Source organism: Ovis aries, chromosome 10, assembly GCF_016772045.2.
Source record: "Ovis aries strain OAR_USU_Benz2616 breed Rambouillet chromosome 10, ARS-UI_Ramb_v3.0, whole genome shotgun sequence".
Lineage (NCBI taxonomy): Eukaryota > Metazoa > Chordata > Mammalia > Artiodactyla > Bovidae > Ovis > Ovis aries.
Genome location: NC_056063.1, coordinates 19,318,335 through 19,345,556, shown reverse-complemented (window position 1 = coordinate 19,345,556; position 27,222 = coordinate 19,318,335). Strand labels below are relative to the sequence as shown.

The 27,222-nt window shown below is 39.3% G+C and overlaps 1 protein-coding gene across 12 annotated transcripts in view; it reads left to right on the top strand.

Moving 5' to 3' along the window:
* The window catches only part of CAB39L (calcium binding protein 39 like), a 91,832-nt gene that overhangs the window by 1,914 nt on the left and 62,696 nt on the right, over window positions 1-27,222 (top strand). For 3 of the 12 annotated variants that reach the window (XM_042254744.2, XM_042254742.2, XM_042254738.2), the window contains exons 2-4: window positions 6,784-6,933; window positions 7,563-7,637; window positions 26,444-26,643. The exons of 1 other annotated variant lie outside the window; for it this stretch is intronic. The gene's annotated coding sequence lies outside the window, so the exon portion shown is untranslated. Of the gene's footprint in view, window positions 1-6,783; window positions 6,934-7,562; window positions 7,638-26,268; window positions 26,644-27,222 lie in introns of those variants that run through there. 8 more of the 12 variants (XM_042254739.2, XM_060394364.1, XM_042254740.2 and 5 more) reach the window with 8 other exon arrangements.

Here is a 27,222-nt window from a genome sequence, read left to right as displayed (position 1 = left end):
AAAACAAAGTACCTGCTCAGTAAATGTTTGTGAAAGCCTTTGGGTAATGATAACACGGTAATAGTTCTTGGCATATATTCAAAAATATAATTGTTGAATGAATGAATTTAAAAATATAGCAATTGGGAGGTATGGGTATACTTTTTTTTTTTTCAGTTCAGTAGTCACTCAGTCGTGTCTGACTCTGCGACCCCATGGACTGCAGCATGCCAGACCTCCCTGTCCATCGCCAACTCTCAGAGTTTACTCAAACTCATGTCCTTTTTTTTTTTTTTCTTTAGCCTAACTAAAAAATAACTTTTTAATCTGCTTTTCAAAAACTTGACCTTCAGTTTGTTTTTCTCTTCCAATTTATACATTAGAATAATACTAAGGACAAGTTCATAATCCTTTTTTTCTGAGGTCTGTTTATGAGATCCTACAGTAGAGATAATGAAAATGAACCCTTAAGTAATAATGCTCTATTTGCCATTTTTTTCTTGAAAGTATCCAGTCAGGGTAAATGATGTCAAACTTATTGCTTTCAGTCTCTTCTGCTGAATAAAATTTGTTACTCTACTATTTTCTTTTTGAGACAACGTAAAGTCAAAATACTGTGTTTACATTTACTATATTGCATAAATATGTTCTGTATATAAGTAATTTTAAAATAACAAATTAGGTATCTGCAGACTTTTGTTTGAAGAACATAATTCTCTAGATTTCATAATGATCTGAAGATCCATAGAAATGTTTTAAAATAACACTTTTGTGTGAACAATGTCAAGTGATGTTAAGTAAAAGTGATTTAACTTTGATTTAACTTGTATTAAAAGTTAAAGCCCTGGTGGGCTGCAGTCAATGGGGTTGCTAAGAGTCGGACACGACTGAGCGACTTCACTTTCATGCATTGGAGAAGGAAATGGCAACCCACTCCAGTGTTCTTGCCTGGAGAATCTCAGGGATGGGGGAGCATGGTGGGCTGCATCTATAGGGTTGCACAGAGTCGGACATGCCTGAAGTGACTTACCAGCAGCAGCATATATACAAATTTAGATTTTTTTCCCATTATCAAGTGATACATAGTTTCTAAAAGAAAAAATTTGATGACACCTTTTAAATATGTTTTGTAACTGAATGTAGATTAGAATATCACAGTAATCCAAGTCTATGCCCCAACCAGTAACACTGAAGAAGCTGAAGTTGAACGGTTCTATGAAGACCTACAAGACCTTTTAGAACTAACACCCAAAAAAGATGTCCTTTTCATTATAGGGGACTGGAATGCAAAAGTAGGAAGTCAAGAAACACCTGGAGTAACAGGCAAATTTGGCCTTGGAATGCGGAATGAAGCAGGGCAAAGACTAATAGAGTTTTGCCAAGATAATGCACTGGTCATAGCAAATACCAACAACACAAGAAAAGACTCTACACATGGACATCACCAGATGGTCAACACCGAAATCAGATTGATTATATTCTCTGCAGCAAAAGATGGAGAAGCTCTATACAGTCAACAAAAACAAGACCAGAAGCTGGCTGTGGCTCAGATCATGAACTCCTTATTACCAAATTCAGACTTAAATTGAAGAAAGCAGGGAAAACCGCTAGACCGTTCAGGTATGACCTAAATCAAATCCCTTATGATTATACAGTGGAAGTGAGAAATAGATTTAAGGGCCTAGATCTGATAGATAAAGTGCCTGATGAACTATGGAATGAGGTTCATGACATTATACAGGAGACAGGGACCAAGACCATCCCCATCGAAAAGAAATGCAAAAAAGCAAAATGACTCTCTGGGGAAGCCTTACAAATAGCTGTGAAAAGAAGAGAAGCGAAAAGCCAAGGAGAAAAGGAAAGATATAAGCATCTGAATGCAGAATTCCAAAGAATAGCAAGAAGAGATACGAAAGCCTTCTTCAGTGATCAATGCAAAGAAATAGAGGAAAATAACAGAATGGGAAAGACTAGAGATCTCTTCAAGAAAATTAGAGATACCAAGGTAACATTTCATGCAAAGATGGGCTCAATAAAGGTCACAAATGGTATGGACCTCACAGAAGCAGAAGATATTAAGAAGAGGTGGCAAGAATACACAGAAGAACTGTACAAAAGGATCTTCACAACCCGGATAATCACAATGGTGTGATCACTCATCTAGAGCCAGACATCTTGGAATGTGAGTTCAAGTGGGCCTTAGAAAGCATCACTACGAACAAAGCTAGTGGAGGTGATGGAATTCCAGTGGAGCTATTTCAAATCCTGAAAGATGATGCTGTCAAAGTGCTGCCCTCAATATGCCAGCAAATTTGGAAAACTCAGCAGTGGCCACAGGACTGGAAAAGGTCAGTTTTCATTCCAATCTCAAAGAAAGGCAATGCCAAAGAAGGCTCAAACTACCGCACAATTGCAGTCATCTCACACGCTAGTAAAGTACTGCTCAAAATTCTCCAAGCCAGGCTTCAATAGTTTGTGAACCGTGAACTTCCAGATGTTCAAGCTGGTTTTAGAAAAGGCAGAGGAACCAGAGATCAAATTGCCAACATCCTCTGGATCATGGAAAAAGCAAGAGAGTTCCAGAAAACCATCTATTTCTGCTTTATTGACTATGCCAAAGCCTTCGACTCTGTGGATCACAATAAACTGTGGAAAATTCTGAAAGAGATGGGAATACCAGACCACCTAACCTGCCTCTTGAGAAATCTGTATGCAGGCCAGGAAGCAACAGTTAGAACTGGACATGGAACAACAGACTGGTTCCAAATAGGAAAAGGAGTACGTCAAGGCTGTATATTGTTACCCTGCTTATTTAACTTATATCCAGAGTACATCATGAGAAACGCTGGACTGGAAGAAACACAAGCTGGAATCAAGATTGCCGGAAGAAATATCAATAACCTCAGATATGCAAATAACACCACCCTTATGGCAGAAAGTGAAGAGGAACTAAAAAGCCTCAAATGAAGATCATGGCATCCGGTCCAATTACTTCATGGGAAATAGATGGGGAAACAGTGGAAACAGTGTCAGACTTTATTTTGGGGGGCTCCAAAATCACTGCAGATGATGATTGCAGCCATGAAATTAAAAGACACTTACTCCTTGGAAGGAAAGTTATGACCAACCTAGACAGCATATTCAAAAGCAAAGACATTACTTTGCCGACTAAGGTCCATCTAGTCAAGGCTATGGTTTTTCCAGTAGTCATGTACGGATGTGAGAGTTGGACTGTGAAGAAAGCTGAGTGCTGAAGAATTGATGCTTTTGAACTGTGGTGTTGGAGAAGACTCTTGAGAGTCCTTTGGACTGCAAGGAGATCCAACCAGTCCATTCTGAAGGAGATCAGCCCTGGGATTTCTTTGGAAGTAATGATGCTAAAGCTGAAACTCCAGTACTTTGGCCACCTCATGCAAAGAGTTGACTCATTGGAAAAGACTCTGATGCTGGGAGGGATTGGGGGGAGGAGGAGAAGGGGATGACAGAGGATGAGAAGGCTGGATGGCATCACTGACGCGATGAACGTGAGTCTGAGTGAACTCCAGGAGATGGTGATGGACAGGGAGGCTTGGTGTGCTGTGATTCATGGGGTCACAAAGAGTCAGACACGACTGAGTGACTGAACTGAATTGAACTGAACTGATGGCTCAACTTAATGATTGTTGTATATGAAAGATACAGTTGTAAAAATCATAAATAAAGGGAGTTAGTAAATGAATAATTTAAAAATAGTAAGAGTGTAAGACATCAAATAAATGCAAATTTTTTAGAAAGCAGGGTTCATTATCTTAGTATTAGACAAGGCAGAATTTAATTGAAAAAGCATTAAGATGAAGGATATTATAAAATATCCCTTATAAAGCTAAGGGCTATATTTACAATAAATATTTTAAAAAATATCTGTTTACCAAATGACATATCAATAGATATGAAGTAGAAACTGCTAGAGATGTAAGAAGGAACAGAAGCCTGCTAATAATAGAAAACTTTAACACGTATCTCGACGTAAGTCAGGTTAAGTAAACCAACAAAATCAATAAAGTAGCTCTTACAGATTTGTATCAAAGTGAATCCATTAATAGAGGATATATCTTCTCAAGTGCACATGCTGCTGCTGCTGCTGCTGAGTCACTTCAGTTGTGTCCAACTCTGTGCAACCCCACAGATGGCAGACCACCAGGCTCCACTGTCCCTGGGATTCTCCAGGCAAGAACACTGGAGTGGGTTGCCATTTCCTTCTCCAGTGCATGAAAGTGAAAGTGAAGTCACTCAGTCATGTCCAACTCTTCGCAATCCCATGGGCTGTAGCCTACCAGGCTCTTCCATCCATGGGGTTTTCCAGTCAAGAGTACTGGATTGGGGTGCCATTGCCTTCTCCGCAAGTGCACATAGGACAGTTATAAAAATCTATATTAGACCACAAAGGATATCTTGGTTCCAGAATACAAAAGTCAAAATTTTGATCACACATAGTAAGTCAAGAAAATAATTCAAAAATTAAAAAAATAAAACTTGGTTCAGGGTTTCTGTAGCATGATGGTAACTTTCTAAATCCAAATATCCTTTTTGAAAACCACATAGATCTATAAGGAGAGCAAAGTAAACTACCACCACCCTTGCCTGGCTAACATAATCTCAAATTATGGTTATGTAGGCAACTTAACACTGAGACAAAACAGCATCAGCTCTAGAACCTGTGCTCAGAATGACAAAAGTGAAGTTGAGACTTCAGAACAGAGGAAAGGGAAGCAGGACCTGGGGTCAGTAGAATGCAAGTAGAAGGGAAAAGCCTACCCTAAAGAGGAAAACCCTTGGTGTCTCAGGGGGTAAAGAATTCACCTGGGCTTCCCAGGTGGCAGTAGTGATAAAGAACCCACCTGCCAGTGCAAGAGATGCGAGAGACATGGGCTCAACCCCTGGGTCGGGAAGATCCCCCTGGAAAAGGAGATGGTAACCCATTCCAGTATTCTTGCCTGGAAAATTCGGTGGCCAGAGGAGCCTGGTGGGCTATATAGTCCATGGAGTCACAAGGAGTTGGACACACCTGAGCATATATGCATATTGCAAAAACAGCCAAAAATGATTCATGTTGACATATGGCAGCACCAACACAATACTGTAAAGCAATTTCTGTTCAGTTAAAAATAAAATTTTAAAAACAGCCACAACTGATTAATTATCTTAAAAAAGCCTTTCTCACCCAAATCCAAAGTTATATAATATAGTCTATGGACTGTGTGAGACCAGCACTTTGATGCCTTTCTGGTAAGAATGCAAAAGTGCAAATCCCAGGAGGAACTTTGACAATATCTTATAGAATTACGTATGTATGTATCTTTTGACCCAGACATCTCACTTTTAGGAATCTGTTCTAAGGACACATTGGCATAAAATATAAACTGGCATTTGTATAAATTTAGTCAAACAATTACTTGTATTAGCAAAAGATTGGCAACAATGAAATAATCTCCAGGTTGATGGTATCCCTTCCAAGCCGCCCTTTTCCTCAGAAGGCATAAAGAGACTGTAGAAAGTCTCCATGCACCAATATATGGTGATATGCAGAGTATATTTTGAAATGGAAAAAGCAAAAGCCCAGAAGAGTCTATAGATTAATCTATAAGTAGAAAGGATGGTGCCAATGATGGAGAGATTTCCCTATAACTTGTTTATATAGTTTTGATCTTAGAATCATGTATGTTTACATATTCAAAAATAAAATAAACAGGTAGAAAGAGAAATCTAAAAAGGAAATAAATTTACATAACTATAAAGAATTTTGATGACATAGCCACTCAAGAAAAGGAACAATTTTAGTAACTTTATTTTATCTTTCAAATTTATTTATGGCTGCGTTGGGTCTTCATTGCTGCTGAAAGGCTTTCTCTAGTTGCAGTGCTTAAGCTTCTCATTGCAGTGGCTTCTCTTGTTGCAGAGATGAGCTCTAGGGTGTGCAAGCTGAGTAGTTGCAGCTCATGAGCTTAGTTGTCCCACAGCATGTGGGATCTTCCCAGACCAGGGATCGAACCAATATCCCCTGCATTAGCAGGCAGATGCTTAACCACTGGACCACCAGGGAAGCCCTGATTTTAGTGACTTTAGAACATAAATTCTGGACTGTACCTTGGCCCTCTGCATCTGCAGTGTCAACCAACCACAGATCGAGCGTGTTCCGGGAAAAAAATTCGAGAAAGTTCCAAAAAGCAAAGCTTGAATTTTCCCCAATTTATAGAGCATGTACATTGTTAAATAATGTAGAGATGATTTAAAGTATATCTGTAATGTTTATGTAAGGGATCTAAGCATCCATGGATTTTGTTGTCCATGAGGGGATTGTGCTGGAACCAGTCCCCCATGGATAACAAGAGATGACTGTACCTTAGTGGGATATACTCAGTAGTATAATTGTTGTTGCATTGCTATTTTTGAAGTAGTTTATGTCTATTGTTGGGTAAAATAAGTGTTGCAAAATAAGTGTTACAGAATATTAATTCTTGAACAGAGCCACAGTAGTTTATCAGGGCTATGACTTAGAAAATTTAGCTTGGAAAGTCCTTTGCTAGATTGAGCAAAGTGGAAATGAAGTACAAAATTACACAGAAAGACAGCTAACATAACAGAGTGCAGGTAACATGGCAGGCTTTGTGCTAGGCACTATATATATATGTATATATATAATTTGACTCTTAAGAGGTGTCCTTTGAGTTTGTGATACTATTTTCATAAGAGGGTCAGAGATGTTGAGATTTAAACCCAGATCTATGTGATTCCAAAGCCTGTGTTTTTTCTACTACATTATTGTAGGATATATACATCAAGTATTGAGAAGAAAGAATATCAAGAGCTAAATGTTCTATTTAAACTGGTAGTTGCTGCTCAGAAAATAAAGATGCAGACCCAGAGTCAGTGGTTTATACGTTCTTCATGCAAGAGCATTATACTGAAGGAGAGAGTGTAAGTTTTCTCTTATTTCTAATGGGAAAATGTAAACATATACACACGTACACGTGTACACCATCATATAGATGTTGAGAGAGAAAAATTTTATAAAAGTTGCCATTGATGACTGAAATTAGTGAAAGATATGAACTAAAGCTATGGCAAAGCAGAAAAGAGAAAAGAATCTAGTAGTCATGGGTTTTCATGGTGCTTTTATCAGCAAAAAAACCTTTCAAAGCTTCCCTTTGATATTTTAGAGCTCTTCTAAGCTTTGCACAACTTTTTGTACATATTGAAGTTGTGTAGTTTAGAAAATACTAGTTTAGATAAAGAGGTTTTCTCCTGTGTAAGGTGAAGGCTGATAGAGATTTCAGCCGTGTTAGAGTTCCTCTCATCCATACCACCCTTTCACATTTCTACTTATTTCCCCCAATGTTAAAATATTTTTATTTGGTTCAATACTACTCTTTTAAACGTCTACCAGTTAAAGTAATCGGAGTAGGCTATTTTAATTTATTTGTATTGATCTATGGTGATATGAAAATTCAATTTATAATTCTATGTACCTGATAACAATAAGAAAAAACTGTTAAAATTTCTATAAAGATTTTTTAAATTAAGTTTTTAGCTTTTCTTTTTGTCAGAAGCTGTGTTGATCAGTGACTGTGGTGAAGGCTGAGAAAGTTGAAGCAAATCTGCAGGTGATACAAACTTCTAAGGTAAGCTAACATACTGGATTGGCCAAAAAGTTCATTTGGGTTTCTCCATATCATCTAACAGAAAAGCCTGAATGAACTCTTTGGCCAATCCAATAACTCAGTCAAGATTATAGGTGCCCTTGACAGACTTGTAGACTACCCTAACACACCAAAACAAGATTTATCAGGAATAATTATAATATCCCAATTTAAATTGTGCAAAGCAATTGCAGAAGTATTTAATAGATTTCCATTTCTGAGAATATGATAGACAAAAGAAAGTGAAGTTGCTTAGTCATGTCAGACTCTTTGTGACCCCATGGACTGTATGCAGCCTGCCAGGCTCCTCTGCCCATGGGATTTTCCAGGCAAGAATACTGGAGTGGGTTGCCATTTCCTTCTCCAGGGGAATCTTCCCGACCCAGGGATCGAACCCAGGTCTCCTGAATTGCAGGCAGACTCTTTACTGTCTGAGCCACCAGGGAAGATCATGATAGAGAAGACATCCATAAAATATGTAAAATAGTAGATTCCATATTAAAAAATCCTTTAAAATAAATGGATGAACCTATAAGAAAACAAAGGAAACTTTCTGGGGCCAGAAACCAAGCAAGCCTATTCTGTGAGGTAAACAAGTGCTGAAATCACTGAATACTTTGGTGGCATCCATCAATTTCTGTTGGCATAGAAACTTGTACATGGAGAAAAATGGAGACTTGGAGAAAATCCTTTGCATTCTGCGAAGTGTAGGGGGCTTGTTAGAAACCATCCTGGAGAGGCATACAACTCTAGGTGGAGTTAAAATCTCCCTGAGCAATTCCTGGTTACCAGGTCACATTTACTTGGATTTGAGGCCTTATTTTGTACTATTTTCATGGTCTCTAAACTCTACAAGTAGAGAGTTTTAATTTATAATAGATGTGGGTCTGTGACAGTTTTCAGAAACCGTCACAAATCCTCCATAGAGAGGGTTACCAACCTAGTTATCAAATAATCATAGTCAACATTCTAAAAAATAAGCTCATACACATTTTTTTAAAATCACAAAACATAACAAGGGAGAAAAAATAAAATACATTGAGCTAGAGTCAGCAGAAACCAGAACTAAAACTTATCTACAGATATTTCAGCTATTAGAAGTATCTAAGATAGAAGATAAATGTATTTAATAAAAGAGGGATTTTTAAATATAAAAAGTAACAGACTATAAAAATGGCCAGGCACACTAAAATAAGAACAAATTAGGATATCAGAAATTATAAACCCCATAATAAAACTAAGAAGTAAAGATGTTAAACCCAGCATATAAGGCACAGTTAAAAAGAGAAAGAAACTGTGGTTGACCTTGTGAATTTTTTTCAAAAAGTACCTACTACAGTACTACATGATCTACGGTTGGCTGAACCCACAGATGTGGTTACTGCAATTACAGAAAGCTAATTTTAAAGTTAAACATAGATTTTTGACTGCATGGTGGTTAGTACCCCTAACCCTCCATTTGTTCCAGGTTCAACTGTGCATAGAAGGCCATACACAAAGAAAAAAGATACAGAAAAAATAAAAGAAACTGTGAGATGAGTTAATCAGAATAACAGGATACAATTTGTGCAAGAAAGTTAATACTTAAGTAGAAAAGATGAACTTCTCTACAGAGAAAGCATCATCCCCTTTGTAAGGGGATAAAAGAAAAAAAAAACACCTAATTTCATTTAGTGAGTTCCTCAACTCATCACATAAAAGTCAGCACTTTCTCCTTGTCTTACTTTTTGATTCAAGATAAAGAACGTAGTAGAACAGGAAAGTGATTCATAATTTTAAAAAATCAGTTGTAGATTTATTCACAAATATTTGCTGAGAATAAAGCAGGATAAAGCAGTGAACAAAACACACAAATTCCCTCCCTTCAGATTAATTTATGTTCTAGTGTCCTTAAAGTCATTTAGGAAGTAAACATCAAGACAACAGCATGCTTTTTCCTTTCCTTTTCATTCATAACTTTCCTCAGCATGGGATTAGAATGGAGATCCAGGAGTCTGCAGACTTTATCATATTCAGAGGATACAATAGTGTAGAGTGTGTACATTATATGTATCAGAGCCTACATTTTTTAAAAAATGCCTATCTAAAGAGAAACATAGCTGCTACTTTTTAAAAAGTGAAACTTTCTGCTTACAAATGCTATGGTAGAAAGTTCAGTGTTTTTCTTTTTAAACTAGAACATTTATTGAGCAACTAATTATCAAAACTCTTAAGATCTACTGGATGCTGCCACAGCTGCTGTTTTGGGATTAGGTGATGTTGTTCAGGAACTCAGGCCTGAATCTGCTGTATACACCTTTTAGGTGCCTTATTCAGCTAGTGCCAGTGGCATTTCTTTTAGCCTTGGCACTCCAGTTATATCTTCTCTTGCACTTGGCAGGGTAGTCGCATTTGCCACAGATCGGTTTATGTCAGTGATAGGACTTAGAGCTAGGACAGCAACACAACATGTGTCTTACTGTGACATTTTCTGAACAACGACGTTCCCTTCCTCACCTTGCTTCTGATTATTACAGAAAAGAATAGAGGGAAAAAAAGTAATCCTAAAAACAAAGAAAATTGCTCTAAAATTTTCGTTGTATTTCCTTCTAATTTTATCTGGATAAAAATTATATGTGTATATGGACATGCAAATGGCTGTGTGTATTGTGGTTGTTATTGTTTAGTCACTCAGTTGTGTCCAGTTCTTTGCGACCCCATGGACTGCAGCCCACCAGGCTCCTCTGTCCGTGGAGTTCTCCAAGCAAGACTATTGGAGTCAATTGCCATTTCCTTCTCCAGGTTGTATGTATATATGTAATTAAAAGCGAATTTGATGTATGTATATGGGCTTCCCTGGTAGCTTAATCGGTAAAGAAACTGCCTGCAGTGCAGGAGTCCCAGGTTCAATTCCTGGGTCCGGAAGATTCCCCGGAGAAGGAAATGACAACCCACTCCAGTATTCTTGCCTGGAGAACCCCATACACAGAGGAGCCTGGTGGGCTCTAGCCCATGGGGTCTCAAGAGTCAGACACAACTTAGTAACGAAAGCACCACCACCACCATACATATATGATAGCTGATTCACTTCATTGTGCAGCAGAAACTAATACCATATCGTCAAACAGTTGTAGTCCAATAAAAAATGAATTTGAAATACTCATATATTTTATCATTTAATTTTTATTTAGCATATTTTTCTTATATGAATATATGACCCTTTCAAATGTTATTTTGACATTCTATTAAATTCTATAATAAAATGGTAGCATAGCATAATTTATTCAACCATTTCTTTTTTGTAGCTATTCTAGGCTTTCCTATCATAAATAACATTGTATAACATCACTGAATATCTGGTCATATTTCTGATTACTTTCTCATACTAGCTTTCTGTTAGTAGAAATGGTGTGTTAAAGAGCATAAACATTCTGAAAAATTGCTTCCTACAAGTATTCTTAGTGATTTTATTCTGCACAGCAGCATATGAGACTTTGTCTTACCACCTGGTGGTAGTCTATGTTTTAAAAAATCTTTCTTCTATTCCTTAGGAAGATTCTGTTTCTTATAACAGTTATGCTTCTTTTACTAAGGTGAAAACTTTCATCTACATTTTTGTTCTGTATTGAAATGGAGAAATTGTCCACCTTTTAGTAGTTGGCACAAGAAATAGTTCACATTTCCTTTGTAAAACAAGAGACCGTGTGTGTTTATATTTATTACAGATTTTCCCCCCCTGTGGTCAGTAGTTATTAATAGATTGTAATTATTTCTCCTATTCTAGATCATGTTTTAGAAGTCTTTAGAGTTACAGTAAATGTGTTTTATAAAGAAAATGGAATCCAACTATAGTTACTGAACTAATTCCATAGAGATTTTTCCATTCAGTGTGTATGTTTTATTATAAGTTCTATGTATTTGTTTGCTGTCAATGGATTTGTTAGAATCTGAAAATTAAATATCTTGTTTAAAAGGACTTTCCGTTATTAACAAGCTTCAAAACATAGAAAGGGATACTCTGAGACAAGTTCCCCTTGACATTTCAAACTGAGTAATTTATAACTCAAGGTTTTCTTTCTCTTCATTCAGCCTTATCTTTCTTTGTCCTTTCTGTGTTCTTTTTAAATCCTGTTTTCTCCTTGGCTCTAGAGCACCAGCTTACAAATTGTACTTTTAAAGATTTATAATAGAAATAATATGATTTTCCAACATAAAATTTTTCATGTAGTTCTAATTTCAATAATTTGTAGCAAAGTGAAAGTTTGTAAAAACTTGGAAAATTAGAAGATGACATACTTTATAAAAAGAGCAAACATGGGCTGAGAGTTGTTTAAAAGCTATATTGTGTTCATAACTGATTCAAGAAAGAACTTTTCATAGAAGTATCGACTGTGGAAAAAGTAGAAAATAGCTCCAGCAAAGAAGGGCAGAGAAATATGAGACTCATCACCATCTGACTCTAGTTTTATAGCACTGAGCCCATCTTTGTTGGTTATGATGCTATTGTATATTATACCTGCGGATTCCATGATTTCTTTCTTTTGTCATTCTCTGTTAGTCCTTAAATTGGGAAGCTGGAGGAATACCATAGCATGTTTCTCACCTAGTTAGTTTTTGTGGTGCAACTGTAAGTGAAAGTGTACCATTGGACGTAGAATTTGATGTACATGAATCATAGCCTTTAGCATTTCTTGCTACATTTATGTGTTTTTGTAACCTCACTTTTCACTCTGCCCCAGCGCACATTCTGTTACTTCACTCTTACTCTCTTGAGCTGATTTTGAGTCCTTCTCTTCTGAGAAAATGGAAGCAATCATGTGCTTTGTAACTTCATTCCTCTTTACCCGGACAGTTTCTTTACGCACTCTTTCTCTTCCTTTTTCATTTTAGAAAAACATATATAATTCTTTGTGGGGGTTGAACTTTCCACTTATGGTCTTGATTCCATCTTCTGTTGTGGGCTTAAGACTCTTGCCTCATTAATTTCCCTCTTCTTATCTTGCATCTTCCTCCTATCTGTTCCACCCACTCAGTCTACTGACAGTTCAAAGTTAACAACAAAAAAGCAACAAAAATCCCTTCAAGCTCTCCTTCTGATCCTTATCAAATGCTTGGAAACAGTGTGCCTTCATCAGCTCATCCTTAACCTCTTGCAATCCTACTTTTGCCCTGGACTTCTGTTGTGTGTCAGGTACTGCGAAGACTCTGACCTTTCCATTCAGTGTTCTAGGTGAGGCAGCTGAGCCATGCTACCTAGCTCTGAACCACAATTACCAGTTTCCCAGAAGGACTGGCTAGGAGTCCTCTTCCTGCTTTATGATTTGCTATAGTGCCCACATGGGGCTTCCCAGGTGACGCTAGTGGTAAAGAACCTGCCTGCCAATGCAGGAGACCTAGGAGATGCAGGTTCAAGCCCTAGGTGGGGAGGATCCCCTGGAGGAGGACATGGCAACCCACTCCAGTATCTTGCCTAGAGAATCCCATGGACTGAGGAGCCTAGCGGGCTACAGTCCACGGACTCGCAAAGAGCTGGACACGACTGAAGCGACTTAGCACGCATGGTGCCCTAAGATCTGGTGATCGCAACCTGGCTTTTACCTCTCTATCGAGAAAAAGAAACACAAAAAGGCAAAATGGTTGTCTGAGGAGGGCTTACAAATAGCTGAGAAAAGAAGAGACGCTAAAGGCAAAGTAGAAAAGGAAAGATATACCCATTTGAATGCAGAGTTCCAAAGAATAGCTAGGAGAGATAAGAAAGCCTTTCTCAGTAATCATTGTAAAGAAATAGAGGAAAACAATAGGCTGGGAAAGACTAGAGATCTCTTCAAGAAAATTAGAGATACCAAGGGAACATTTCATGCAAAGATGGGCTCAATAAAGGTCACAAATGGTATGGACCTCACAGAAGCAGAAGATGTTAAGAAGAGGTGGCAAGAATACACAGAAGAACTGTATAAAAAGGATCTTCACAACCCAGATAATCACAATGGTGTGATCACTCATCTAGAGCCAGACATCCTGGAATGTGAAGTCAAGTGGGCCTTAGAAAGCATCACTATGAACAAAGCTAGTGGAGGTGATGGAATTCCAGTTGAGTTATTTCAAATCCTCAAAGATGCTGCTGTGAAAGTGCTGTACTCAATATACCAGCAAATTTGGAAAGCTCAGCAGTGGCCGCAGGACTGGAAAATGTCAGTTTTCATTCCAATCCCAAAGAAAGGCAATGCCAAAGAATGCTCAAACTACCACACAATTGCACTCATCTCAACACTAGTAAAGTAATGCTCAAAATTATCCAAGCCAGGCTTCAATAGTTTGTGAACCGTGAACTTCCAGATGTTCAAGCTGGATTTAGAAAAAGCAGAGGAACCAGAGATCAAATTGCCAACATCCGTTGGATCATTGAAAAAGCAAGGGAGTTCCAGAAAAACATCTATTTCTGCTTTATTGACTATGTCAAAGCCTTTGACTGTGTGGGTCACAGCAAACTGTGGAAGATTCTTAAAGAGATGGGAATACCAGACCACCTGACCTGCCTCTTGAGAAATCTGTATGCAGGTCAGGAAGCAACAGTTAGAACTGGACATGGAAGAACAGACTAGTTCCAAATAGGGAAAGGAGTATGTCAAGGCTTTATATTGTCACCCTAGTTATTTAACTTATATGCAGAGTACATCATGCAAAATACTGGGCTTGATGAAGCACAAGCTGGAATCAAGATTGCCGGGAGAAATATCAATAACCTCAGATACACAGATGACACCACCCTTATGGCAGAAAGCAAAGAAGAACTAAAGAGCCTCTTGATGAAAGTGAAAGAGGAGAGTGAAAAAGTAGGCTTAAAACTCAACATTCAGAAAACGAAGATCATGGCATCTGGTCCCATCACTCCATGGCAAATAAATGGGGAAACAATGGAAACAGTGACTTTATTTTTCTGGGCTCCAAAATCACTGCAGATGATGGCTGCAGCCATGAAATTAAAAATCAGTTGCTCCTTGGAAGAAAAGCTATGACCAACCTAGACAGCATATTAAAAAACTAAGACATTACTTTGTCAACAAAGGTCTGTCTAGTCAAAGCTGTAGTTTTTCCAGTAGTCATGTATGGATGTGAGAGTTGGACTATAAAGAAAGCTGAGTGCCGAAGAATTGATGCTTTTGAACTGTGATGTTGAAGAAGACTCTTGAGAGCCCCTAGGACTACAAGGAGATCCAACCAGTCCATCCTAAAGGAAATCAGTCCTGAATATTCATTGGAAGGACTGATGCTAAAGCTGAAATTGCAATACTTTGGCCACCTGATAGGAAGTACTGACTCATTTGAAAAGACCCTGATGCTCGGAAAAATTGAAGGCAGGAGGAGAAGGGGACGACAGAGGATGAGATGGTTGGATGGCATCACTGACTCAATGGACATGAGTTTGAGCAAGCTCTGGGAGTTGGTGATGGACAGGGAGGCCTGGTGTGCTGCAGTTCATAGGATTGCAAAGAGTTGGACATGACTGAGCGGCTGAACTGAACTGATCAGCCTATATTTCAGGATTTTAGGGGAATATGAATAGGTAAAGGTCCCCTTCCTTGTCCTACTTCTTTGGATATCACTGTTTCCGCTAATACTTTTGGTTTGGAAGAATTGAAAGCGACCCCTGGCAGTTGAATTACAGGTGTGCGCAGGTGCTCATCCCTGCTGCACAGCGTTCGGTACTGTTATTGCACCCTTCATATTCTTGATGCTCTGACTTTTGGTCATAGTGGCAGTATACTCTTCTGGTTCTCCTTTCCTTCTCTGACTATGATTTCGTTAGTCACTGTTTTTTTCTACCACCACCTGTAGGTGTCCTTTAAAGGTTTGTTCTTGTCTTTCTTGTTGGTCTCTCATATTGCATTGACTTCCCAGGCGGCACAGTGGTAAAGAATCCGCCTGCCAGTGAAGGAGACATAGGAAATGAGGGTTCGATCCCTGGGTCAGAAAGATCCCTTGGAGTAGGAAATGGCGACCCATTCCAGTATTCTTTGCTGGAAAATTCCATGGACAGAGGACCCTAGCTGCTAGCGGTCCATGGTGTCGCAAAGAACTGGAAAGCGTGAGCAGTTGAGGAGCATACATTGCATAGGCAGCATGATGTGTGTCTCTGGCTCTATTTTCTCTCCTAGTTCTGTGTGTTCAGCTGCCTCTGTAAACATCTATATCCAGAAGCCTTGCTGGCATCTCAAACTTGTTACATAAAAGCAAGTTGTTATTGTGTAAAGATTTGTTTTTTCTTCTTCGGCCCTTATTTACTCTGAAGATATTACCCATCTACTCTCACATAGGCATGGAAACTCATCATCCTGTTTGTCCTCTCCATTACCACCCACATTTATTCAGTGGCCGAATCTATTGTCTCTGACAGTCAGGTAGTCCTCTCCTTCCCACTGTGTACTTAGTTTCATTGTCATCCTGCTGCTGCTGCTGCTGCTAAGTCGCTCAGTCGTGTCCGATTCTGTGCGACCTAATGGACTGCAGCCTACCAGGCTCCTCCGCCTGTGGGATTTTCCAGGCAAGAGTACTGGAGTGGGGTGCCATTGCCTTCTCCACATTGTCATCCTGCTGCTGCTGCTGCTGCTAAGTCGCTTCAGTCGTGTCCGACTCTGTGACCCCAAAGATGGCAGCCCATCAGGCTCCCCCATCCCTGGGATTCCCCAGGCAAGAACACTGAAGTGGATTGCCATTTCCTTCTCCAATGCATGAAAGTAAAATGTGAAAGTGAAGTCGCTCAGTCATGTCTGACTCTTCATGACCACATGGGCTGCAGCCTACCAGGCTCCTCCGTCCATGGGATTCTCCAGGCAAGAACACTGGAGTGGGTTGCCATTTCCTTCTCCAGTGCATGAAAGTGAAAAGTGAAAGTGAAGTCGCTCAGTCGTGTCTAACTCTTCGTGACCCCATGAGCTGCAGCCCACCAGACTCCTTCACCCACAGGATTTTGCAGGCAAGAGTACTGGAGTGGGTGCCATTGCCTTCTCCACAGTGTCATCCTAGGCTAGTACAACTGCCTTTCATTTCATCTCCTCCTATTTCTCTACCTTTTTGATTCATTTTTACTCTTCTAAATTCATACTCATGAAAGAGTTTGATTACTTCATGGCTCTCCTTTGCCCACAAATTAACAGGTAAACTCAGTAGGCTAGTATTACAAACTCTTCATAATCTGGTCCCAATCCGGTTTTCTTTTTACTGTCGTTCACATAGCATTTGCTTCTGATAAACTAAATTCTTGTTTGTTATTTACATCTTGCACTTCCTAAATCCTCTGTTCCTATCTCCATGTGACCAAATGCTACCCATCATTCAGAACTGGGTTCAATGTACCTTTTCTCTGAAACCTTCTGTGATTCCTCAAGATATAAGTACGGTTTGGCTTTCCTGAGTTTTTTGGCATTTCATTAGTCTTTTCATTTGTGATTCATAACTTTTTGCCTTACACTGTAGTGATTTTTGGTACATGTATTATACCCCCTAAGAGAATGTGAATTCCTTTTCACTCTGTAGCCCCAAAGAGCATATTTTCCTCAGATGGTTGGATGAATGAATCCTATATATGGACATGATAAGAAAGTTGTAACAGGGCCTTGCCATTGTGTTCAGGGCCATTGCATGTTAATTGTATGGTTTGTCCACTAATCAAAACTCTTGGCTAGGAAAGTGAGTAGGGCCTGAAATCCAGCTCACATTCCCCTTTCCCTCCAATCAAATTACGTGCCAGGGTGGTGCAGGGTTGCATCTGCCTGAAGGAAAGAATGCTTGCTCTTTGCATGATGATGCTGTAGTCTGGTTAATCTGTGCACCTGCTTGACTGCACCTGTCCCTTTTCCTGACTCTTACCGAAGTAAGCTAGTAGCAACCCTGAAGTACCGACAGTATTGACTGAAGTTCATTATGGAAACTGCCTTGGGGACTTCCCTGGTGGGCCAGTGGCTAAGTCTCCCTGCTCCCAGTGCTGGGGGCCCAGGTTCAATCCCGGGTTCAGGAACTAGATCCCACACGTGGAAACAAAGATGAAGATCCCACGTGCGGCAACTAAGACCTGGTGCAACCAAATAAATAAATAAATATTAAAAAACCCTACTTTGTATCACATAGAAAGTACCCAAGATTTGTTTGTTGAAATGAAAGATGTGGATTAATCAAGTGTAAAAGCATTGTTATAGACAGTCTCCTTGATAATTTGCAATTAATCTCAAATTCATAAATATTCTGGAACCCCTGTGATATTTCTAGAACCTTTGAGATTTCTTGTAAGATTTTACTTAGATCAAATGGCTAATATCCCATTTCCCTTTCCCCCACCTCAACTCTTATCTTTTGGTTAGAGTAAATTAGACTAGACTCCAGAGTTTCTGTGCTCCTGTCCTGTGCTTTTTTAAAATGCTGCATCCAGGGAATTTCTTGGCTGCCCAGTGATTAGTAATCCATGCTTTTAATGCCAAGGGCAGGTTCAGTTCCTGATGGGGGAACTAAGATCCCACAGGCCATGTGGTGTGGCAAAAAAAAAAAACCCCAAAAGACTGCATCCAGAATTTTTTTTTAATTTTAATTGGAGGCTAATTACTGTACAATATTGTAGTTGTTTTTGCCATACATTGACATGAATCAGCCACGGGTGTACATGTGTTCCCCGTCTGGAACCCCCCTCTTACCTCCCTCCCCATCCCATCCCTTAGGGTCATCCCAATGCACCAGCCCTGAGCACCCTGTCTCATGCATCGAACCTGGACTGGCAATCTACTTCAGAATTCTTTTTTTTTTTTTTTTTTTAGTTTTTTATTTTTTAAATTTTAAAATCTTTAATTCTTACATGCATTCCCAAACATGAACCCCCCTCCCACCTCCCTCCCCATAACATCTTTCTGGGTCATCCCCATGCACCAGCCCCAAGCATGCTGCATCCTGCGTCAGACATAGACTGGCGATTCAATTCACATGATAGTATACATGTTAGAATGTCATTCTCCCAAATCATCCCACCCTCTCCCTCTCCCTCTGAGTCCAAAAGTCCATTATACACATCTGTGTCTCTTTCCCTGTCTTGCAATTGAATTATTTTGGCCTGGTTGGTGTATAAGGCTTTTTTTTTTTCTTTTTCTTTTTTGGACTTCCCTGGTGGCTCAGATGGTAAAGCGTCTGTCTACAATGTAGGAGACCCAGGTTCAGTCCCTGGGTCGGGAAGATCCTCTGGAGAAGGAAATAGCAGCCCACTCCAGTATTCTTGCCTGGAAAATCCCATGGACAGAAGAACATGGTAGGCTACAGTCCATGGGGTTGCAAAGAGTCAGACACGACTGAGCAACTTCACTTTCACTTTCACTTTTTCTTTTTTGGACTGTGCTATGGCAAACTCAATGGACATGAGTTTGAGAAAACTGCAGGAGATAGTGAAACACAGGGAAGCCTTAGGGTGCTGCGGTTCATCAGGTCGCAAAGAGTTGGACCCACCTGAGTGAATGAATAACAAAAGTGTCATACAGGATCTTAGAACCTCAACCCGGGGTCACCCACCCTTCCTGCAGTGGAAGCACAGAGTCTTAACCACTGGACCACCAGGGAAGTCTCAAGACAAATTTAAAAGTCCTTAAACACAGAGTTAATGACTTGGTGTGTGGGTTATGTATATCTCAGGGGCTCTTACTGTGTGTATCTACTAAGTGTTTTATGAATGAGATTGACTACAAACTACCTGTGACCCCCTCCAAAGGATCTGCCTCATCTGAGAGTAGTCACAGAGAAACTTCAAGCTGGATGATGTACTTTTAGAATGTAAGAGTATTTTTTTTAATTTTATGAGTGGATCAGTGTCTAACATTTAACAGTTAACTAGATCCCAGGCATGCATGTATAGTGTATTTCACTTGATCCTCTTTAGTGCTGGAGTGTGTATGGTTGTATCCAACTTAAAGATAATATTGCTTATATACAATTTGTTTTCATTCAAGTCTGGGTCAACCTAATTCCAAAGATTCTGTGGCCTATGAAACTAGCCACTTGATATGAGAAGAATGTTCACAATAGTTTATCACATAAACCCCTTCAGAGGCTATATAGCTATATTCATTTATTAGTGAATAGATGTACGTAGAGATATATCTTGGCATTAGGGAAACAAGGTGGCCCTTCCTTAGACGGGCATGGTAGAGCTCACTGCTGAGACCTAAGTATTTCAGCTGCCACTGCAGCGCTGTACCAGCAGGGGGCCAGAGTAGTGCTCCAAATTGAGAAAAGGTCTGATGTTCTCAACTTAAAGATTGCTCCAGCGTTTAGGAAATACAGCCAGTGGGCAGGATTGTCACCTAAATTCTGTAATCCAAGCTTCCTCCTGCCTAAAAAAAGCAGGAAGAGATGGAAGCAGAGTTAGCGTGAGAACAAAAACAGACTAATGAAGTTTTGTTATCTTGCTGAAGATCTTTTAAAGCTTTCCAAATTTAGCCAAGGATTAGCAATCAATGGATAATTGGAAATGTGTTTTCATTCTATCAATTAACCCCCATTTCACTGCAGCTTGGACACCTCTAAAGCATTTCTCATCTAGCATTTCGTCTATATTCTGCTTTTATGAAAACAATTTGAATATCTTTAAGCAAGTTCCAGGGTAACAATTCTGCCTGAAATGGGAATTATGAAAAGAACTTGAGGTATCTGTGGTACGTGGATAGCATGGCAAACTCCTAAGGTAGTAAATAGATTCTTTGCTTTGGGGCTTTCTTTTTGGCTTAAGACCATTGAAGAATAAGTCAAATGTTATTCCTAGGCTACCTGAATGTGTAGCTGTGGTATTAATATTTTGTATTTATACTGTAGTCTTTCAGAAGAGAGAAAAATAGAGAAACAAAAGCATAAATGAGAAGTGAAAGGGGGGGAAACAAAGAGACAGGTAAATACCACTTAAAAAAATCTTTAGTTGCCCAAATTAGCAAAATAATAGCAATAAATTCACAATACTTGTTAGCATATTCAAATAAGGGCTTCCTGGTAGATCAGACGGTAAAGCGGCTGCCTACAATGCAGGATACCCGGGTTCGATCCCTGGGTCGGAAAGATCCCCTGGAGAAGGAAATGGCAACCCACTCCAGTACTCTTGCCTGGAAAATCCCATGGACGGAGGAGCCTGGTAGGCTACAGTCCATGGGGTCACAAAGAGTCGGACACGACTAAGTACCTTCACTTTCACTTATTCAAATATATATATATATATACATATATTTTATGGTGGTGAAAGTAACAGTCATTTCTGCTTTAACACATTTTGAAAACACAGGTTTGTTCCAATATCATTGATGTATTAGGAAACATTTAAATATAATGCAGATTTCTCATTTGCTTTTGTATAGTCTCATGAATGCAGAAAGCCACCCAGCTGAACCAAGCCATGGAGAAATACACAAAACATAGACATGCACACATCTCAAACACATACCAGCCATCTCTGTATACCTCAGGTTATGTGAGTCATATTCATCCACCTTTGGTGTTACAACTTTACAGCTGATAACAGACAATCCTCCCATCCAAGTACTCAGTTCAGTTCAGTTCAGTTGCTCAGTCGTGTCCGACTGTTTGCGACCCCATGAATTGCAGCACACCAGGCCTCCCTGTCCATCACCAACTCTCAGAGTTCACTCAGACTCCCGTCCATCAAGTCAGTGATGCCATCCAGCCATCTCATCCTCTGTCGTCCCCTTCTCCTCCTGCCCCCAGTCCCTCCCAGCATCAGAGTCTTTTCCAATGAGTCAACTCTTTGCATGAGGTGGCCAAAGTATTGGAGTTTCAGCTTTAGCATCATTACTTCCAAAGAAATCCCAGGGTTGATCTCCTTCAGAATGGACTGGTTGGATCTCCTTGCAGTCCAAGGGACTCCCAAGAGTCTTCTCCAACACCACAGTTCAAAAGCATCAATTCTTCGGTGCTCAGCCTTCTTCACAGTCCAACTCTCACATCCATACATGACTACTGAAAAAACCAGTCTTGACTAGATGGACCTTAGTCGGCAAAGTAATGTCTCTGCTTTTGAATATGCTGTCTAGGTTGGTCATAACTTTCCTTCTAAGGAGTAAGCATCTTTTAATTTCATGGCTGCAGTCACCATCTGCAGTGATTTTGGAGCCCCAAAAAATAAAGTCTGACACTGTTTCCACTGTTTCCCCATCTATTTCCCATGAAGTAATTGGACCGGATGCCATGATCTTCGTTTTCTGAATGTTGAGCTTTAAGTCAAACTTTTCACTCTCTTTTACTTTCATCAAGAGGCTTTTTAGTTCCTCTTCACTTTCTGCCATAAGGGTGGTGTCATCTGCATATCTGAGGTTATTGATATTTCTCCCGGCAATCTTGATTCCAGCTTGTGTTTCTTCCAGTCCAGCGTTTCTCATGATGTACTCTGCATAGAAGTTAAATAAGCAGGGTGACAATATACAGCCTTGACGTACTCCTTTTCCTATTTGGAACCAGTCTGTTGTTCCATGTCCAGTTCTAACTGTACTAACCAGGCCCAACCCTGCTTAGCTTCCAAGATGAGATGAAATCAGGTGCATTCAGGGTGGTATGGCTATCAACAAGACAAACCCTATTTCTACTTTTGACATAATTCACAAGCTATAAATCTTTTAACATCTACCTCCACAAACAAATATCAGGTCTTTTTCAAGGAAAATGCCATATTTATTGTGGTATTTATTTTATGTATTTGTTTATGCCATATTTATTTTATGTATTTCTTAAACCGCTTGCTGTAAAAAAAATGTGTTATTTTTATTAGGTTCCTACTTTAAGAGAAATAAGTGTGTTTCTGATGACATTATTGAGTATTGGGCTCCAACCCAATTTCCCCCACAATTTCTTTGGTTCTTACTACATGATACAGAGCTGTGTAACGGGGTGATTTTTTAGGAACACTTATCTTGTTTTGTAGTGAAACTGATTGTACATGTTAATTATAGCATATTTGGAAAACACTAGAATATATGAATGTAATCACCAGTGTTCCGGGACTTCCCTGGTGGTCCAGTGCTTAAGATTCCTCACTCCAAACGCAGGGGGCCCAAGTTGCATCCCTGGTCAGGGAACTAGATTCCACTTGCTGCAGCTGAAAAAACAAATTCACACACGCTGCAACCAAAGGTCACACATGCGGCAACCAAGACCTGGCACAGCCAAGTTAATAAACAAGTAAATGAAAGAGATGTTTGAAGAAACTTTAAAATATATTTTTAAAAAATTACCAGGGTTCCAACTAATGTTAATACTTGGTATTATTTCCATATCCATATAAAAAGAAATGTTTGTGGAAAAATTAGGACAAAAATTGTGAGCTCATATTCTTTTTTAAGCTTAAGATCTTGGATTTTTTAACTTGATAGTATGCAATAAATATATCCCCATTTCTTTAAATATTCTTAAGCAGTTTGACTCTGATAATCTGTATGGATGAATGAACTCCACTCAGTATGCAGCAGACATGCTGAATGGCCTGGGACTATGCTAGTTGTTCGTACACTTGCTTCGGTCGGTCAATCCCCATGCTACATGGAATCCAATGATTAAATATAGTCAATCACGTAGTTTTGGACTTTCTGGGGAGGGGTGTTTGCTATACGTAGTAGTAATGGCTCAGTGGTAAAGAATCCACCTGCAATGCAAGAGGTGTGGGTTTGAGCCCTGGGTCGGGAAAATCCCCTGGAGGAGGGCGTGGCACCCCAGGCCAGTATTCTTGTCTGAGAAATCCAGTTTACAGAGGAGTCTGGTGGGCTGTGTGTTCATGGGGTCACAAAAAGTTGGACACAACTGAAGCAACTGAGCACCCGCAGTGTAATAAATATCTCTGTATCTGCTTCCTTGCATATTTGTTATTCTTAGAATGAATTTGTAGACATTGAATTACTAAATGAAAAGGAATATGAATATTTTAATATTAATATTAATATTTTGCAACTTATTGTTAATATCCCTAGAGGGAAAAGTTATGTTAATTTACACTCTGTGTCAAAGTACTAGAGTTCTTGTTTTATTTTACCATAACCAACCTAAGAAGTATAATTAAAGCAAACACAAAATAAACTTTCTTATCTGTTTAGGTAACTAGAGTGTTACTGATCAGGAGGGAAGACTGTGAGGAAAATAGAGGCTGACCCCTTTCTGTAGAGAGTTAAATACAGAAAGATGTAGACCATGGGAAGTGGAGTGATATACAGAACTAATAAATAGGAATTTAGTTAAGTAATAAGAGGTCTTTTAGAAAAATGCGTGCAAGATAAGGTGAAAGGAGGCTGTAAAATTTCTGCCTTCTTGCAGTAAAACTTGTTGGCTGACCCAATGATATAAATAAAGTAGAAAAAGAGAGAAAGTCTTATTTAAGACCTTCCAGATATCACTTCCAATTGCCAGATTTTAAGCCACCCTCCTCATAATATTGTAAATAAGCAAAGTTGCAGGTAAATGAAATGATCATAATCACTGAAGTGAAGTAATATGTGATTTCACAGCATTCTACCTGGGTAGAATTTGAGTCACAGGATTTTGAGTAAAAGATAATGAACTCATATGAGAAATCTGAGCAATTGTTTTGTGTGTGTGTGTGTGTGTGTGTGTTTAAATTTTTGGCCACACAGAGTGACATACGGTTTTTTAGCTCCCTGACCAGGGATTGAAACTGTGCCCCCTGCAGTGGAAGTGAGGAATCTTAATCACTGGACTTCTACAGAAGTCCCTGAACAATTGTTTTAGATTTATGTTATACATTGTTATAGGGCTTCCCAGGTGGCTCAGTGGTAAAAAAAAAAAAAAATCTGCCTACCAAGGTAGGAAACATGGTCCCTGGATTGAGAAGATCCCCAGGAGAAGGAAATGTCAACCCACTCCAGTATTCTTGCCTGGGAAATCCCCCAGACAGAAAAGCCTGCCAGGCTACAGTCCATGGGGTCACAAAAGAGTCTGACACAACTGAGCAACTAAACAACAACAACGTATACCATTGCAGATCCTCTGGCACTTGCTTGTCTCATTTCAGCTCTGTGCAAACCCTCATGCAGGTACAATCTCATAGCTTCATCTCTTGTCATTCTGCAAGCCCTTTGCTACCTGCCCCAAGGCTTCCCTGTGGCCACTGCTATGAGGTCTCCTCAAGGTCCAGACCACACTTGTGCAACCCAGAAGCACAGAGGAGTTAAACTCAAGGGTAGGGGATTTAATGCCCTTTGGGGAAAGCCTTTGATCAAGAAAAGATGAGAGCCATAGGTAAATTCTTCCCCTTCCTTTTCCACCCTCCCACCCCCAAGCCCTAGGGGTGATCCTGAAATGCACTTTATATGGCTTCTAAGAGGCTCAGTCTGATAGATTTAACAGGTGGCCAGCTTGATGAGGCATTGTCATATTGGCTGTCCTCCTTTGCTTTATTTCCCTATTCCCTCATTCCTGCTCACTGTGATTGGATTTCTTATTAAAATAACATTACACGAGCTTTTTGCTTCAGACTCTGCTTTTGATGGGGGCAAAAACACAGGCTACAAGGACAGCAGCAAAAAGAATAGTGCCTGTAACTGACTGAAGCATATTGAATATATGAAAATTTGTGAACCTAATACGATAGTGAAAAGAAGAGAAAGAATTCCCCTACCAAAAAAACCCAGTCTCTCATTTGCCGCCATTGAAAGTGAATATTATGAGCCTCCTTCTCTCAGAATTGATAATCAGGACTTTCCTGGTGGTCCAGTGTTTAAGACTCCATGCTTCCGCTCCAGGGAGCGTGGGTTTGATCCATGGATCCCACATGACACACAGCATAGCCAAAAAAAAAAAGATATTTTGCTCTATAATTATACATGTATAATAATGAAAAAATGTTTTTTATAAGCTTTAGCTTTTAAAATTCTCACTGAAGGGGTGTTACATATCCTGACCGATAGTGCTTGTATGTGATGAAGTGGGGAGGGATGGGGAGCATTTGGTTTGCACATGAATGGTATAAACCATTTTGTGTTTGTTGTTTCTCTGTTCTATGTAATTTCCTTTGTATAACTAATATTGATGCTAAATTTCAAAATATGCCATATTTAAAAAATTTTTTTCACAAAATTACATTGAAATTATGAATACTCATTCTAACACCTCCCTTGCTTTTTTAAGAATCTTCTGACCTATAGTCAGATGCATTATCCATTGCCTCACCGACCCCCCATCTCCCTTGCTTTTTAAATCTCAAGATTAAATTACTAATATTGGTGTGTTTACTTCCTACACTTTCTTATTATGACTGAAAATAGCATCTGCCCAGAGGAACTAGCATATTGGCAGATAAATCTGTTATCACTATCAACATGCCTTTGTTATTCACATTTTGAAACAAGATGGTCAGGGCAATTTAATCTGTTGACAAAACCCCATGCAAGTATAGGACTTAGAGGGGGAAAGATGTAATGAGAAAAAGATTTTGTTTATCCCTAGACTTTTTTTTTTTTTTTTTTTTTTGGCCAAGAATTAAATTTGCCTCAACTTAATTGCTTTACGCACATTCTTGTGACATTGCATGATTGGGAGGGAGGGAGAGAGAGATGGAGCTGTGACTGTGTGGAATGTGTCTAAAAGCGTGCATTAGAGGAGAGGAGAAAGCACAAGCAAGCTGGTTTGACCAGAAACAGAACTGCCTGTGACAGATTAAGAGACAAGCAAGGCTGGGAATCTGAGAGCAAGTAAAGAGAGTGGAAATTTACAGCTGCCCGGTGTGAGTGTTCAGTGAGCATTTTCTGCTAACGTTTTCCGGTGGTAACTGTTACTCTTCAAAGAGAGAGACAGAAAGTCAAGACAGATCGTGGAAAGTCTTTTCTCTGCCATGCTTTGGTAAAAGGAGGCACCCTCTGTTAAATGGAAGATAAAGGCTACTTCATCTAAAGTGCTTTGAGCCCCGGAGAGAGCTGTCTTCAGCACCTCACCATGGGTCTACTTTTCGCTGCTTAGACAAGCCTGGACTTTTCTATAACATTGGGTGAGTAATCAACCAGGTTACCTATCCTGGTTCACAGAAATGGAATTAATATGATAAACTTTTCATTTAGTTGAGGTTTTACAATTACTGCTTATAAATTTGTTTTATAAACCAAGCTGTTACCTCGTTTCTTTGTGCATGATGAACTGCTGTTACTAGGAGAGGTTTAAAAACACAACAACTACAAAACAATACTTCTCTGTTGCCTGAGGCACTTGAATCATTACCAACTATTCTGTGTCCATGGAATATCTTATTTTGGAAATGGGTTTTTATTTACAGCGTGTTTCCAAAAATAAAACAGTGGCAGGATACCATTTTTCATGTTTCTCTTTCAACTGAATGAAAATTCCAAAGTTACCTCTATCTGTTTATTGTCAGTAAATTTAATATGATCATTGTGATGTTTGATAGTATCAGTTATTATAAATTGAAGCATTCTCTCATAATTCAATTAGGAATGTTAATGAGGCCATTAATTAAAGGGATATGAAATTTGAATGTTGAATGCTTCAGTTAGACTCAAAGTTCTGTAGTGAAAACAAAAATTAGATAATTTACATCTCAGACTTACCATTT